Source organism: Nicotiana attenuata, unplaced genomic scaffold (assembly GCF_001879085.1).
Source record: "Nicotiana attenuata strain UT unplaced genomic scaffold, NIATTr2, whole genome shotgun sequence".
Classification (NCBI taxonomy): Eukaryota; Viridiplantae; Streptophyta; class Magnoliopsida; order Solanales; family Solanaceae; genus Nicotiana; species Nicotiana attenuata.
The window spans coordinates 1,095,154-1,111,127 of NW_017670237.1; positions in this window are offsets into that span (position 1 = coordinate 1,095,154).

Consider the following 15,974-nt stretch of genomic DNA (forward strand, 5'->3'; position numbering starts at 1 on the left):
CTTCATATGTACCTTACATACCTGTAAATCTTGCATTGTATCTTCTATCTCTTTCATAACCTCCCTTCCACATAGGTGGAATTCACATCAACACTTTAAAGCTATACTATAATACTTGCACCTCATGTGCATATATAATCCGGCGAAAGCTTCATACTAACTTCTCATGAGGTTGGTACTCCTCTAACTAGATTTATCGTGGAGCCATTATAGAATGTGGCAGTTGTACTATATCTTTTGTACCTCGAATATTTAGAGCGATTCTACAATGTTCAGAATCACGATTTCTATACTCATCGGGGTCCAATAATCAGACTCCTAATCCACTTAGCTGATGTAACTCCTTAGTTTCCACTTTGATCTGACACTTTAAGTAGGCTTACGCTATCTTCTAATATGCGGATTAGGGTATTAGTGATTACTTTAGCCCTTCATGGACGCTATGGAACATCCATGATATAACCTTCTAGCAAATCAAGCTTTTGTCTGTGACATGGACTTAATTCTTTCTTTTAACTTATATTGGGGTCTCCTATAGCTATATAATTCTCAACATATTTTCTGTATGGATAACATTCCGAAATCTTAAGTGTGTTCATAACAAAACTAACTTTGGGTCATAGATCTAATAATTCCTTTCGTGCCTTCTCAGCTTTTGTTAAAAGTAAGCAATTACTTTTCTTGGTCGTTCTGCCACTTCTTGCATGAATACTTGGCTTATATTAGTTCCCACATATATTGGAATTTTGTTCAACTCATATGAACTCGAGTATTACTTTTGATTTTACTTCCCGTTCCTTAGTCACAACAGGTGCCACTTTTTTATAGAGTGAATACAATGTTGTAGTGAGACTGTTGTTACAAGACCATTTCTTTCTAGGTTACTATGCTTAGGTTGAAGCCTTCTCAGCTAGTCTTTTGTAGTAGTACTTAAGGGACACCCTCTGACTCCTGTAAAGCTCCGAGGTTATTACATCGAATACCCGAAGGAATTTTTGATGTTCTTATTCCCTTATAATTATCCTTAGTTATTTATCTCCGCGCCTTATGCTTATAGGGTTTCTTCTGAACTGAGTTTTTGATTGTCTCCCTAGTGGCACTCTCTTTTATTTGGTAACACTTATACAACACCTTTAACTATACCAACTCCTAGATGAATATTTCTCAAGGATTATTATGTCATATCTGCGAGAGTGGATTCACTATGTTGGGGTTCACTACATTTATCTTACATGATCCACTAATTTATCTGTATCCTCTTGTCTAGCCATAACCAGTATCATCCTGAATCAACTACTAACTACTCACTGGTTCATTCTTAGATTTATATTTTGCGTGACCACTCTTGAGTTATGTCTTTTGCCTTAACTTACCTTTCGAATTGGCTCCTAGTGTATCAAGTGATCAAGTGCCCATTCACATTTATTTATCAATAACATCCTTGCCGGGAACCCTTACAGCCTCTCCCTAACATCGTTCTTGCATTATGTTCTGGAGTAGTAACATATATGTATGATCTAAATAAATACAATCTCATTCCTTTTGCCTTTTTACTGCATTCTTCCTTTACTATTCCATAGTTACCTGAACCACTTAACGACGACTTAATACCATATCACTCCATCTTCTCCCTTATTGGGGGAGTACTAACATGTAATGATACGAAGATAAAATATTTTACCTCTTCATCTTTGGCGTCTTTTTACGTCTTCACTAACTCTTACTCGCCTGTGGTAATCCTTCTCTACCATGGATAACTAAATTTCTTACGCGCGAGGGTGACACCTAGTGTAGACGGCACACTTAGTTCCTTAATTTTAACTGTGCTCACAATGCTTGCTTTAGGGAAGCGTCTTCCTGAATGACCTTTAAAGGTTATTCTTATATTGTCCATTCTATCATTTCGGAACACAATTTCTGAAATTCTTACGATGCGAACTATTATCGAATCCTTTGGTCCCTAAATCATGTTCGATCTTTTTTCTTGTTTACTAGCCTATGTTGATTTCCATTACTCTGGGGCGGGAGGGTGGGGGGTCTAACTTAGCCTTATGGTAATTATATTGGAGTCACAAACTCATTTTCTCAAAATAAGGATATGACTTTATGGCTTATACTCTTTTATAGTCTCAAGGCCTGTCACCTCTTATCTTTTCCTTTACTTGACTATAGACTACGTCATCCTGTCATATCATGATTTACCATTATCACCCATTTATCATACCTTACTCATAATGCTTCATTTACTCTCTTCTTATTCTCCTGCTAATATTACTGTCTATCACATTATTCTGAAAACTTCAACAGAACATTGTTTCACTATTAGCTCCCGTGACTCAATCTACCATTTTGGGTTACCCTAACCCAGCTGCATCCTGATATCCCATCCTTCTCTTAAACTATATCTATTAGCTCCCATAAGGCATAGATGAGATAGGTGTTACCAATTAAACATACCTCTGTTGCTGTTGAAGGTAACTTAGAATGCTTATATTTCACTACATGAATTGTAAATACTGATAATCTCCACTAACTGGGTACCTCGTACCCTCCTTCACCTTGCTTCTGTTACTTGTTAAAGCTTATATTATACCTTCGGATACTCCCATGGTCTCCTATTTACGGGGTATGTTTGGTATTCCCATCTAAGGGTCATAAGCTGCAAAATATCCAAATTTGGTATGTACAATCTGATAAGGCCTCAAATATGGCCATATCGTCAAGAACTTTCTCTCTATTAGTGCCTTTACCAGTTGTTGTATTAGCCCTCTACCTAGCTGTAATTTTTCTTACTGCAAGCATCTCTATAATCAACAAACATAAGTCCTGGCTCGAACACTTATGACTCAGCTCTATAGCACGATGTGAATTTGAAAGAAGGGTAACAGACTCCTAAATGCCTTGTAGCTTCCTGTTTATATAATGTGGTGCACAAAACATCTATAAACAAGGCTCTACTAGAAACAACATGTAGACTCCCTAGGATAGAACTGCTCTGATACAAGTTAGTCATGCCACAAACCAGACGAGGCATGGCCGGCACCCGATGGCATACTCGGCCCGAGTGTACCACTCTGTAACTATAAACTCTGGAGGGGTAACCATCAACTTAGGCTGATGAGGCCATATTCTGAATCATATGAAAATATCATCTCTCTTATCTAAGGGATAAATATACTCCAAATCTCATATATTTAAAACCGTGGAGGCTGACGAGGCCGCCATGAACATCTACTAATATACAAATTATACAAGACTCGTCTACAAGCCTTTAGAGATGACTGTATCATGGTCAGGACAGGGCCTCGACCTACCCATCAACCTGTATAAGAAAATGGACTCCAAGATCTAAACCTGGTAACTCCGGGGAAGTGGAGCTTACTAACCAAGCTGATGTTTGGCTCTGTCTACTGGGAAGGTCTATCAAGCTATCTATCAGGACCTACAGGCATGAAATGCAGCGTTCGGCAAAAGGGACGTCAGTATGATATAATGTATCAAGTATGTAAGGCAACAGAGTAACTGAAAACTGAAACTGAACTGATAATATAAATACTGAAAGTAACTGGGAGTCAAAGATAATCTGAAGATGTGCTTACCTGCTGCTACTGACTCAACTCTCTCAATATAATAAGTAAAATAGGTGTCCGGCCCTATAAGGCTCGGTATATGTAACTGCTCTGCCATAGTACGCTAGCTCATAGGCACTCGGCCAAACTAGGCTCTGTATCTCGGCCATTCCGGGCTTGCTCATAGGCGCTCGGCCATGGTAGGCTCGGTATAACTTACCATCTGATCTGAGGTGCCCAATAGGGCGCCTGCCTATCGATTATTGCTCGATGGTGGTGGAAAATACTATAATACTGTATATATAGACTCTCTGCTCTCTTGGCTAAAAGAAGACAAAACTAAACTGAACATGATGTCCTAATAAATAACCATGTTAAACTCGTCTCGTTGCACCTTTATCTACAATAATGATAATAATACTATGATCAAGTTATGAAATGTACAACTATCGCACAATGAACGACAAACTTATTTTATAATAAAGCGGGCAGCATCTCCCCTATAATCGTTACTTCCTCCCAATACGACATAACACCAACAACAACAAGAACAAAACAATAACAACATGTATACATAATATCCCAACCTCATATCCATAAGAAAGTACCACAAAACAGCCCACACACCCCAATTAGTTCATACACAAAACGACAACCCTAGTAGTGTCAAACAACCCGAAAATGCAATGATGAACGACCAGCCAACCACCATGACATTATGTGGTATTTCTCCAAACTCTTTCTCCTCCAAAACTCCTAAAAATAGTAGCAAAAGAGACAACCTAACAGCAACAGGAAACAGCCCACAAAACAGTCCCACAAGTTCAACAACTCAAAATTGTTTTTTTAGTTTACTAAAACATGTTTCGACTTGTCTTCTCTTTCAAATTGAGCAACACAACCAGCAATACATAAATAAGCCTCTTATCCTATTAACCGACCATGAATTCAACTTGAAACTAAGCTTACAACCAGCCAAAAATGATGCAACAACAAACAACATACCATTTTTTCGAAACTCGCTCGGTCTAGTCTTTACGATTGAGTTACAACTTGTACAAGAATAGATAACGGAAGGAGAAGCATAAATTTATCTGGGCCTAAGTAGAACCTACGAAACCTAGCCCTTCTTCATCCAAAATAAGTTCCCCAATGTAGCTAAAAGAAGGAGAAAGAGAAACAAACAAGCTGTCCAGGCTTTTCGGCACTAGAATCTCATCGTAATACCCGAAATAGCCTAGGGTGTGTGTGGGATTTATGGGGAGGAGTGTCAGGGGTTCAATATGATTCTTGGTCTGAAAGATGGCTGAAAGAAATGAGTTTATAATCCCTTAAAAGTCCCCTCTATGCGGACTTTGCAGCTTTTAATAGAGGCCTCTCATTTTGGCAAGTAGGTGATGCACCTACTTGTCACCAACCAAACTGCATAGTCTCGTAAAAATGCGAATATCACTGTACTCCAATGTTGTATCAATGAACACTTTAATCTGTTGAAAACTAGACTCGTAGATCTCCAATTTGGTAGGTAAATTATCCCGTAATTCCAAGTGCATTGGGAGAAATACTCAGCTACATTTGACCTAATTATGAATGTAACTTGTGATGATCTTTTTCAACTTTTTTTCCACAACTCGCTTTACTTCAAAAAATAAAAAAAGACTATCATACAACTAAAATAACTCATATAATTTCCTTATAATGTCAAGAATTCTAGTCTCACCCCAAACTACATGTTATAACATTCCCAACTTTTCGACTTTTGACGAAACTTATTTTCTTCAATTTGTTTAGTTTCTAAGGCTTCCAACCCTCTTGGTACATGGAATTTGTGATCTTAAGTATTTGTAACCTCCAAGGTAACATTATTAACTTACTTTATAAACTTTTCAAAGATGATCTCATTTATGAGCTTACATCAATTGACTTATGACGTACTCTTACGTACGAAAATATGGGGTGTAACAAAATTAGCCCGGGAGATCGTATTTATGGCCCTTAAGACAAATATTCTTTTAATTATATATCTATTTTTGTAGGAGATTGGTAAATATTTAACGCACTAAATAGGTAAATAAATCACTAAAAATTGTTTGTCCTTTACTTCATAAAATTGTAACATGTCATAAGAGATCATTTTCTCAAATGCATACGTTTGTACTTTAATTCATTATTTAGTGGTATAAATAGTATTTTGAGATTCAGAGCAAAATTAGCTACCCATATGTTAAAATTAAAAATCTAGCAAAAAGCATCAAGGTGATTTCATTGAGACGCACCGTTACATCGTCGTGGCATTTGCATCTATACTCAATTTTGGGTCATCATCGAACTTATACCCACTTTATATAAAAATATTGGAAGCCTATCCACTTTTTGGATAACTTTAGACATACAGGCCTGAAGTAGCAAAAATTAATGTCTGAAGTTTGACCTTCATAATTTTTTGCCTGAAGTGTGGCCTTATCAAAGCAAAACTTTAAATATTTTTGCCTGATAATTACCTTCACTTGCAAAGGTAATCAGGTAAACTTTAGTTCGTAGTACAAGGAAAACTTCAGTTCATAGTGCAAGTTTTAGAGTATTTAGCAATGCTCTCGCGTCAATTCTCAACAAGGACGAACCATTGGAAGCTTATTTAATACATACACCAGTAGTAAATGAGCGACCCGGATACTTCGGGAAAAAAATTATAAATACGTAAGTCGTTACTGATTAACAACAGAATAACCATCAGTGTGTCAGTGCACAGACTCTGTTCTAAAGCTTCAATTGTGTATGTCTGAAGTTTGAACTTCCTAATTTTTTTGCCTGAATTGTGACCTTATCAAAGCAAAACTTCAAATATTTTCGCCCAAAGTTTGGCCTGACATGCAAAGGCAACCGGGAAAACTTCAGTTAATAATGCAAACTTCAAATAAATTAGTAAGAAGTTCTTCCGTTTGTAGTGTAAAATTCAGAAAAATCGTCTTGTTATGTTTGAACTTTAGATAATTTTGTCTGAAGTCTTAGTTGCAAAATTCAGACAAAGTTTAACCTAATAATGTTTGAAGTTTGGCCTTGCTGTCCCAACTTTAGATTTGTATCTTTGAAGACGTTCAATAATTGAGTCCTGGATGCTTCTTCGTGTTTCACGCTTCCGGACAATGTTCAACCGCGTTTCCAACAAGGAATGCAGGTCCAAGAATTTCAGACAACTAATTTTGAATGAACAAACCTTAAATTGCTGTAGCAATATCTTCGAAAAGTTGAACTCGAGACTCAAACGATTTAAATGGAGTTTCCTGCTTTGTACTTCTAGATCAAATCTTCAAAACAATGTTGGTATACGTTCACTCAACTCCATATTTTGAATATCCAGATAATTTCAAGATTCGACATCATCACAATTACTAATTTAAGTTTTCAAGTTCCTTTAATGGTGATTTTAACTTAAAACTCATACCCTAGTGCTAAATCACTGTGTACTTCATATCTAATCAATAATACTTCACAGAGTCTTACGTGTTTGAGAGAGAAAAGAAGAAGAACTTAAAGAAGAGGAGGAAGAAAGGAGCGCATCGGTCGTAGGAGGAAGAAGAGGAGGCGACGACTGATCCGAAGTTGTCAAAATTGGATGATAGATTAAATAATTTTAAAATATGGATATAGATTAAATGGGGCGACCCGTACAATTTGTTTACTGTACCTCCGCGACTGTTATCTTCCGTTTGTAGTGCAAACTTCATAAAAAAAGGAATCATTTTATAGTTTTGTTCAACAAACCGGTGAACATTAACCATGAGAAAAAAAGGTCCACATTTGTAACTAAAATACCTTATTTAGTCTCATTATGTATTTAATCTGTTGGTTTATCGCAGTACCATATGACATGTTGAGTGTTTCCACATCGGATGGTTAAGGTTTTTTTAGCTCCTTATAAGTGTGCAAAAGTGATGTCGCATTAATTGCGACAACCACTTTTACGATGGGAGCTTCGCATTAGAAATGTTTCGTGAATTTGAGAGGTTCTTGGTAGCATTTGCGACTTCTGCTGCTCAGCGGCTTAGTTGTCATTTACAAGGTCTATATCGCAATTGTGAACTCCTGATCCCATTTGTTATGAGTATTTCAAGATTTTAGCTCATTCTTCCATTTTTTGAACCCTAGACCTAGGAGAAGCAATTTTGGCTTGGAGATTGTCACACAAGGTTTTGAGGTAAGTGATTTATAGACATTATTAGTATTATTCAAGAATCTTCGTGGATTATTAACATTAAAAATATGGAATTTTGGGAGAAATATGAGAGCTTTCCTATAACTTAAGAGAGTAAAAATTGAAGTTTTGAGTTTTGATTTGAGCTTGGTTTTGGAATTGAATTTCATATTTGGACTCGTGGGATTATGGATAGTCGGGATCTACTTCTTGACTCAAGTTTTAACCGTGTGGGCCCGCGTTGACTTTTATTGATGTGATGACCCAAAAGGTCATCTCGTGTTTTAGAAGTCAAATCTCTATTCCGGGGCCATAAAAACCTCCTTTTGTTTCACCTCGATTTGTGTGCGCTGTCCGAGCGTATATTCGGAAAGCCCTTATGTGAATATTTGAGAAAAATGCTATGTTTTGCCTTTAAACTAGAATTAAGTTGACTTCGGTCAATATTTTGGGTAAACGGATTGGGACCCGTGTTCCGACGGTCCCGTAGGGTCCGTAGTAAAATATGGGACTTAGACGTATGTCCGTAATCGAATTCCAAAGTCCCTAGCCCGAAAAAAGAAGTTTTAAAGAAAATTGTTGGCTGGAAAATATAAGCATTTCTAGAAATGAAGTAGTGTGTAATCCTGATGGTATCGAGCACGTATTTTGATTTCGGAGCTCGGTACAGGTTTAAAATAATACTTAAGTCGAACCTCTGAAATTTGGTAAGAATCGGAGTTGATTTAATATAAATCGGACCCATAGGTGAGAAAAAAGAAATTTCAATGTTCTTGAGAATTTTATGAATTTTGGTGCTAAATTCATACTTGTTGATGTTATTTTGATGACTCGATTGCACAAGCAAGTCCGTATGATGTTTAAGACTTCCGTGCATGTTTGGTTTGGAGCCCCGAGGGCTCGGGTGAGTTTTGGATAGGCCTCGGAGTGAGTTTGGACTTAGAATTTTTTTTGATTTGCATTTGGTATTGTTGCAGGCTCTGATCTCTCATTTGCGAGGTCAGGTTTCACAATCGCGAGCCTGTCAGGCTTGGTAATTGCGTGGGCCTCGGGGCTTATCGCAATTGCGATGACTGCCCTGGCCAGCACTAGTTCGCAATTGCGAACATCTTCTTCCCATTTGCGAAGTCAACAGGAGTCAACCTTCGTAATTGCGACATATTGTTCGCAATTGCGACAGCAGCAGACCTTGCGAAGCTCCTGTCGCAAATGCGACATCTGCAGCTGAATAAAAGGGCACCTGGACGAGATTTTCACATCATTCTTCAAAATTTTAAAACCTAAACAACTAAGGGTGATTTTTCAAGAGCAAGTTCTTCCCCAAGTAATAGGTAAATGAATTCTAACTCTTTTTCTCCAATCTATAACATCTTTTAACATGATTTCACTTCAAAATCTAGGGTATTTCAAGGAAAATTGGATGTTCTTGGTTAGAAATTAGGATTTTTGAATTTTTGGGATTTGGACCTTGATTTGAGGTCCGATTTCAAAACTAATTGTATATTTTAGTTTGTGGTGAATGGGTGATCGAGTTTTTGTTCGAACTTTGGGTTTTGACCAAGCGGGCCCGGGGTCGGTTTTTGACTTTTTGGGGAAAATATTGGGAAACCTATTTTCATGCATTAGAATTGGTTTATTTAGAATTTATTGACGTTATTAAGTAAACTATGACTAGATACAAGCGTATTGGAAGTGGAACTGAGAGGTAAAGCGATAATTGAGGCTTGATTTTTGTCCGTGGAATTGAGGTAAGTGTTTGGTCTAACCTTAACTTGAGGGAATAAGAGTCGTGGTCTTAATTGCTACGTGTTAGCGTTGTGTACGACGTATAGGCATGGTGACGAGTATCTATACGTTGGTGTCAAGCATGACCATGAGTCTTATACCATGATTGTTTTGACTCTATTGTGTATTATCCATGCTTAGGTTGATGATTATAAATGTTGAACATGTTTCATGATAAACCCTTGGTAATTACCATTGTTGAGTATTGGCTCAAGTTGGGAATTGTTTTGTGAAGTAACTGTTGGAACCAAATTGGTAATAGTTGATTCCCTTGACGGGATGTTATTGTTCATATTGTTGATTCCTTTGCCGGGATGTTATTGTTTATATTGTTAATTCCCTTGCCTGGACGTATTGTTTCTAATGTTTGAGTGAGGAAGAGTGTAAAACACGAAGGGTGATGTTGTGCATGATATTGTGAGTGAGTGTTAAAGCACGATCGGCGATGCCGTGCTAATATTGTGAGTCTTAATGCATGAAAGGTGATGTCGTTCCATGATTATGAGAGTTAAAGCACGAATGGTGATGTCGTGCCAATATTGTGAGAGTTAATGCACGAAGGGTGATGCCGTGCCAATTCTGCAGATTTTTATGGTGAGGACGAGAGTAAAAGCACGAAGGGTGATGTCGTGTACGTGTTACTGTTTTCCCTATTCCTATTGATATCATTATGGTGTTCTTTATGCTTCTCTACTAAATTTCTGTTATGTATTTGATATTCCCCGCATCACTCTTCCCTTCCCATCTTTATCTGTTATTTTCTGTTTTTATTATCCGTTTGTATATGCTTTAGCTGCACAGGTTTATATGGTTGTCGTGTCCTAGCCTCTTCACTAATTCTCCGAGGTTAGGCTCGATACTTACCAGTACATGGGGTCGGTTGTACTGATACTGCACTCTGTACTTTCTGTGCAGATTTCAGTGCTGGACCTCGTGAGTAGATCGTGGGTTGCTTTTTTCAGTCGATTGGAGACCCGAGGTAGATCTGCCGGCATTCGCAGACTCTGGAGTCCCTTTCCTTAGGTTTTGATATACTGTCTCTTTTAATTTCGAGAACAGTTGTACTTTTCTTTCTAGACCAGTGTTTGTAGACATTTGTAGATGTTCGTGAAATTGTGACACCAGATTCTTAGGTAGACATGTACTGGAGTATTGATTTTGTTATAACACTTCCGCGCTTTATATCTGCTTAGTTTTAGTTACACTTTATATCTTTTTGGGTTGATTGCTAATGTGTTAAAATCATAGTAGTTGGCTTGCCTAGCTTTCACGAGTAGGCGACATCACGACTCCCGAGGGTGGGAAATCCGGGTTGTGACAAGTTGGTATTAGAGCACTAGGTTGCCTAGGTCTCACAATTCACGAACAAGCTAGCTAGAGTCTGAGGGATCGGTACGGAGACGTCTGTGCTTATCCCCCAAAGGCTATAGAGTTTAGGAAAAACTTCACATCTATTCTTTCATGTCGTGCGACTTGATTTCTCAATGCTAATATAACTCTCACTCTATTCTTTCGCAGATTGTGAGAACATGTACCGCTTCATCAGCTGACCAGTTGACCGAGCCCCAAGTGGTAGCTCTTACGAGGGGCAGAGGCCGAGGCCGTGCTAGATGCCGAGGCAGAGGTAGGGCTCAGCCCAGGGCTCGAGCACCAGCACCAGCGGTGGAGCCTCAGGTAGTTTGAGGAGGAGGTTCAGACCCAGGCAATTCTAGCGGGGCCAGCTCAGGTCTTGAGGGGTTCATCGCCACCCGGGTACTCCAGGATGCTCTGGTCCGTCTAGTGGTCCTTATGGAGAGCGTCACATAGGCATGCATATTCCCTGTAGCACCAGCTGCCTCTCAGGCTGAAGGAGGAGCCTAGACTTTTGCTACTCGCACTCGGAGTAGATGACTCTCCAGTTTCAGACTCTAGCAGCTCAGCCAGTTGGGGTAGTTTAGCCGGGTGTTGCAGCACAAACCGGTGGTGGAGCAGCTTTGTCTGCTGATGCCTAGTGGTGATTGGAGAGGTTCACCAAGCTATTTACTACCACATATGATGGTACATCTTTAGAGGATCCCCGGGACTATTTGGACAACTATCACGAGGTTCTACGGAACAAGGGGATAGTGGAGACCAATGTGGTCGACTTTGCTGCTTTTCGTCTGTCAGGTTCCGCCAAGACTTGGTGGAGGGATTATTGTTTGGCTAGGCCAGCTGGGTCACCGCCTTTGACTTGGGATCAGTTTGCTCAGCCATTTCTGGAGAAGTTTCTTCCGATCACTCAGAGGGAGGACTATCGGAGGCAGTTTGAGCGTCTCTAGCAGGGTTATATGGTCGTCACTCAGTACGAGACCAGATTTATTTACTTGGCCCGTCATGCTCGTCTTATGCTTCCCACTGAGAGAAAGAGAGAGTGAGGAGGTTCATTGAGGGAGTCGCTCAGCATATTCTATTGTAGATGGCTAAGGAGACAGGGAGCGAGATTTCTTTTCAGGATGCGGCCAATGTGGCCCGGCGAGTTGAGATGGTTCTATCACAGGGGAGTGCTCAGGGGTCTGACAAGAGGCCTCGTCATTCGGGCAGATTCAGTGGTGCCTCACATGGAGGTAGGGATTCTTTTGGTAGGGGCCATCCTTCCAGGCCATTTCATTCAGCACTTCAGGCTTCTCATGGTGCTCCGGGTGGCTGTGGTTCTCGTATGTAGTATTCGGATCAGCTACCCTACAGTGCATCACCAGTTCCTATCAGTGCACCTCCGCTCCAGAGTTTTCAAGGTGGTTACTCAGGCCGTCAGGGTCAGTTTCAGGGTTAGTAGTCCCAGCAGCCGGGGACTTGTTATACTTGTGGCGATCCGAGGCACACTGCTAGATTTTGCCCTCGAGCCTCGAGCAGTTCTCAGCATCAAGGTTCTCGTGCTATGGTTCAGGCATCGATTGTTCCACAACCCGCTCGGCTAGCTAGAGGTAGGGGTCAGGCAGCTAGAGGTGGAGGTCGAGGTGTTAGAGGTGGAGGTCAGGCTGTAAGAGGTGGAGGTTAGGCCGCTAGAGGTGGAGGCCAGCCAGTAGGAGAGCGTCCCGGGGGTGTAGTTCAGAGTGGTGAAGCTCAGCCCCGATATTATGCTTTCCCAGCCAGGCCTGGGGCTGAGGCATTCGATATTGTTATCACAAGTACGGTTTCAGTATGCAGTAGAGATGCTTCAGTTTTATTTGATCCAGGGTCTACATACTCCTATGTGTTATCCTATTTTGCTTCGTACTTGGTTGTGCCTTGTGATTCTTTGAGTGCTCCTGTATATGTTTCTACACCGGTGGTGATTCAATTATTATATATCGTGTCTATCGCTCGTGTGTGGTTATTATTGGGGGTCTTGAGACCCGTGTAGATCTCTTACTTCTGGATATGTTTGATTTTGATGTCATATTGGGGATGGATTGGCTGTCACCTTATCATGCCATATTGGACTTTCGTGTCAAGACTGTGACCTTAGCCTTGCCGGTTTTACCTCGATTGGAGTGGAGAGGGACTCTTGGTCATTCCACCAGCAGGGTTATCTCATATATGAAGGCTCGACATATGGTTGATAAGGGGTGTTTGGCCTATTTGGTGTATGTTCGTGAATCTAGTGCTGAGGTACCTTCTATGGATTATGTGCCCGTTTTTCGTGAGTTTCCAGAGGTATTTCCTGCAGACCTGCCAGGGATGCCACCCGACAGGGATATCGACTTTTGCATTGATTCGGCTCTGCGCACTCGGCCCATTTCTATTCTGCCATATCGTATGGCCCCGCCAGAGTTGAAGGCGTTAAAAGAATAGTTGCAGGAATTGCTTGATAAGGACATTATTAGACCTAGTGTCTTGCCCTGGGGTGCATCGTTATTGTTTTTTAAGAAGAAGGATATGTATTGATGATTTGTTTGACCAACTTTAGGGTGCCAAAGTGTTTTCGAAGATTGATTTGGGATATGGCTACAATCAGTTGAGGATTAGGGCATGTGATGTCCCTAAGACAGCTTTTTGCACTCGGTACGGGCATTACGAGTTTCTAGTGATGTCATTTGGGTTGATAAATACCCCAGCAACATTCATGGATCTGATGAACCCAGTGTTCAGGCCGTATCTGGGTTCCTTCGTGATTGTCTTCATTGACGATATTTTGATCTACTTCCGCGGCTGAGAGGAGCTTGAGCAGCATCTTCGAACCGTTCTTCAGAATCTGAGAGACAGTCAGTTGTATGCTATGTTTTCGAAGTGTGAGTTTTGGTTGAGTTGAGTTGCATTCTTGGGCCACATCGTATCAGCAGAGGGTATTCAAGTGGATCCAAAGAAGACAGAGGCAGTCAAGAACTGGCCCCGACCCACATCAGCTACAGAGATCCATAGTTTCTTGGGTTTGGCAGGTTATTACCATCGGTTTGTGGAGGGGTTTTCATCTGTAGCAGCACCGATGACTAGGTTGACCCAGAAGGGTGCCCAGTTCAGGTGGTAGGACGAGTGAGAGGCGAGCTTTCAGAAGCTCAAGACAGCTTTGACTACGACACCGATGTTGGTTTTGCCCGCAAGTTCATGGCCATATATTGTATATTGTGACGCAACTCGTATTGAAGTTGGTGTGGTGTTGATAAAGAATGGCAAGGTTATAGCATATGCTTCGCAGATGTTGAAGATTAGAAGAATTATCCAATTCATGATTTGGAGCTAGCAGCCATTGTTTACGCGCTAAGGATTTGGAGGAGTTATTTATATGGCATGTCATGTGAGGTGTTCACGGATCACAAGAGTCTATAGTATTTGTTCAAGCAGAAGGAGCTAAATCTGAGGCAGAAAAGGTGGCTGGAGCTATTCAAATACTATGATATAACCATCTTGTATCATCCGGGGAGGGCCAATGTAGTGGGCCGACGCTTTAAGTAGGAAGTCAGCCAGTATGGGCAACTTGCGTATATTCCGGTCGGTGAGAGACCGCTTGCTTTGGAAGTTCAGGCTTTAGCCAATCAGTTCCTGAGGTTAGATGTTTCTAAGCCCTGTCGTGTCCTATCTTGCACAGTCGCTCGGTCTTCATTATTTGAGCGTATCATGGATCGGCAGTATGATGATCCTCATTTGCTTGTCCTTAAGGACACAGTGCGGCATGGTGGTGCCATGCAGGTTGTAGTTGGAGATGATGGAGTATTGAGGATGCAGGGTCGATTTTGTGTGCCTAATGTGGATGGACTTCGAAAGTTGATTCTAGAGGATGCCCATAGTTCCCGGTACTCTAATGATTCGGGTGTCATTAAGATGTATCAGGACTTGCGACAGCATTATTGGTGGAAGAGGATGAAGAAGGATATTGTTGCCTATGTAGCTCGGTGTTTGAATTGTCAGCAGGTAAAGTACGAGCATTAGAGACCTAGTGGTTTGCTTCAGCAGATTGAGATTTCTGAGTGGAAATGGGAGCGTATCACTATGAACTTCGTTGTTGGACTCCCACAGACTCAGAAGAAGTTCGAAGCGGTATAGGTTATTGTTGATAGTCAGACCAAGTCAGCGCATTTCATTCTTGTGGCAGTCTCCTTTCTTCAGAGAGGTTAGCTGAGATATGTATCCGGGAGATTGTTCATCTTCATAGTATGCCCGTGTCTATTATTTCGGATCGAGGTATGCAGTTTACCTTGAATTTCTAGAGGGCAGTACAACGTGAGTTGGCTACCCGGGTCGAGTTGAGCATAGCATTTCATCCTCAGATGGACGGAGAGTCCGGGAGTACTATTCAAATTTTGGAGGATATGCTCCGAGCATGTGTTATTGACTTTGGGGGTTCGTGGGATCAGTTTTTGCCTTTAGTTGAATTTGCCTACAACAACAGTTACCTGTCGAGCATCCAGATGGCTCGCTATGAGGCATTATATGGTAGACGTTGTCGATCGCCAGTTAGGTGGTTTGAGCCGTGAGGGGCTCAGTTGTTGGGTACAGATCTAGTACAGGATACCTTGGACAAGGTTAAGATCATCCAGGTTAGGATTCGCACAGCTCAGTCCAGGCAAAAGAATTATGCCGATCGCAAGGTTCGTGATGTGGTTTTCATAGTCGAAGAGCGAGTGTTGGTTCGGGTGTCTCCCATGAAGGGCGTGATGAGATTTGGGAAGAAGGGCAAGCTAAGCCCTAGGTTCATCGGTCCTTTTGAGATTCTTGATCGAGTGGGAGAGGTCGCTTACAGACTTGCATTACCACCGAGTTTATCAGCTGTGCATCCCGTGTTTCATGTGTCCATGCTTCGGAAGTATCACGGCGATCCATCCCACGTGTTAGACTTCAGCACTGTCTAGTTGGACAAGGGCTTGACCTACGAGGAGGAGTCGGTAGCTATTCTAGACCGGCAGGTTCGTCAGTTGAGATCGAAGAATATCCCTTAAGTTCATATGAAGTGGAGAGGTCATCCTGTTGAGGTAGCGCCTGGGAGTCCGAGTCCG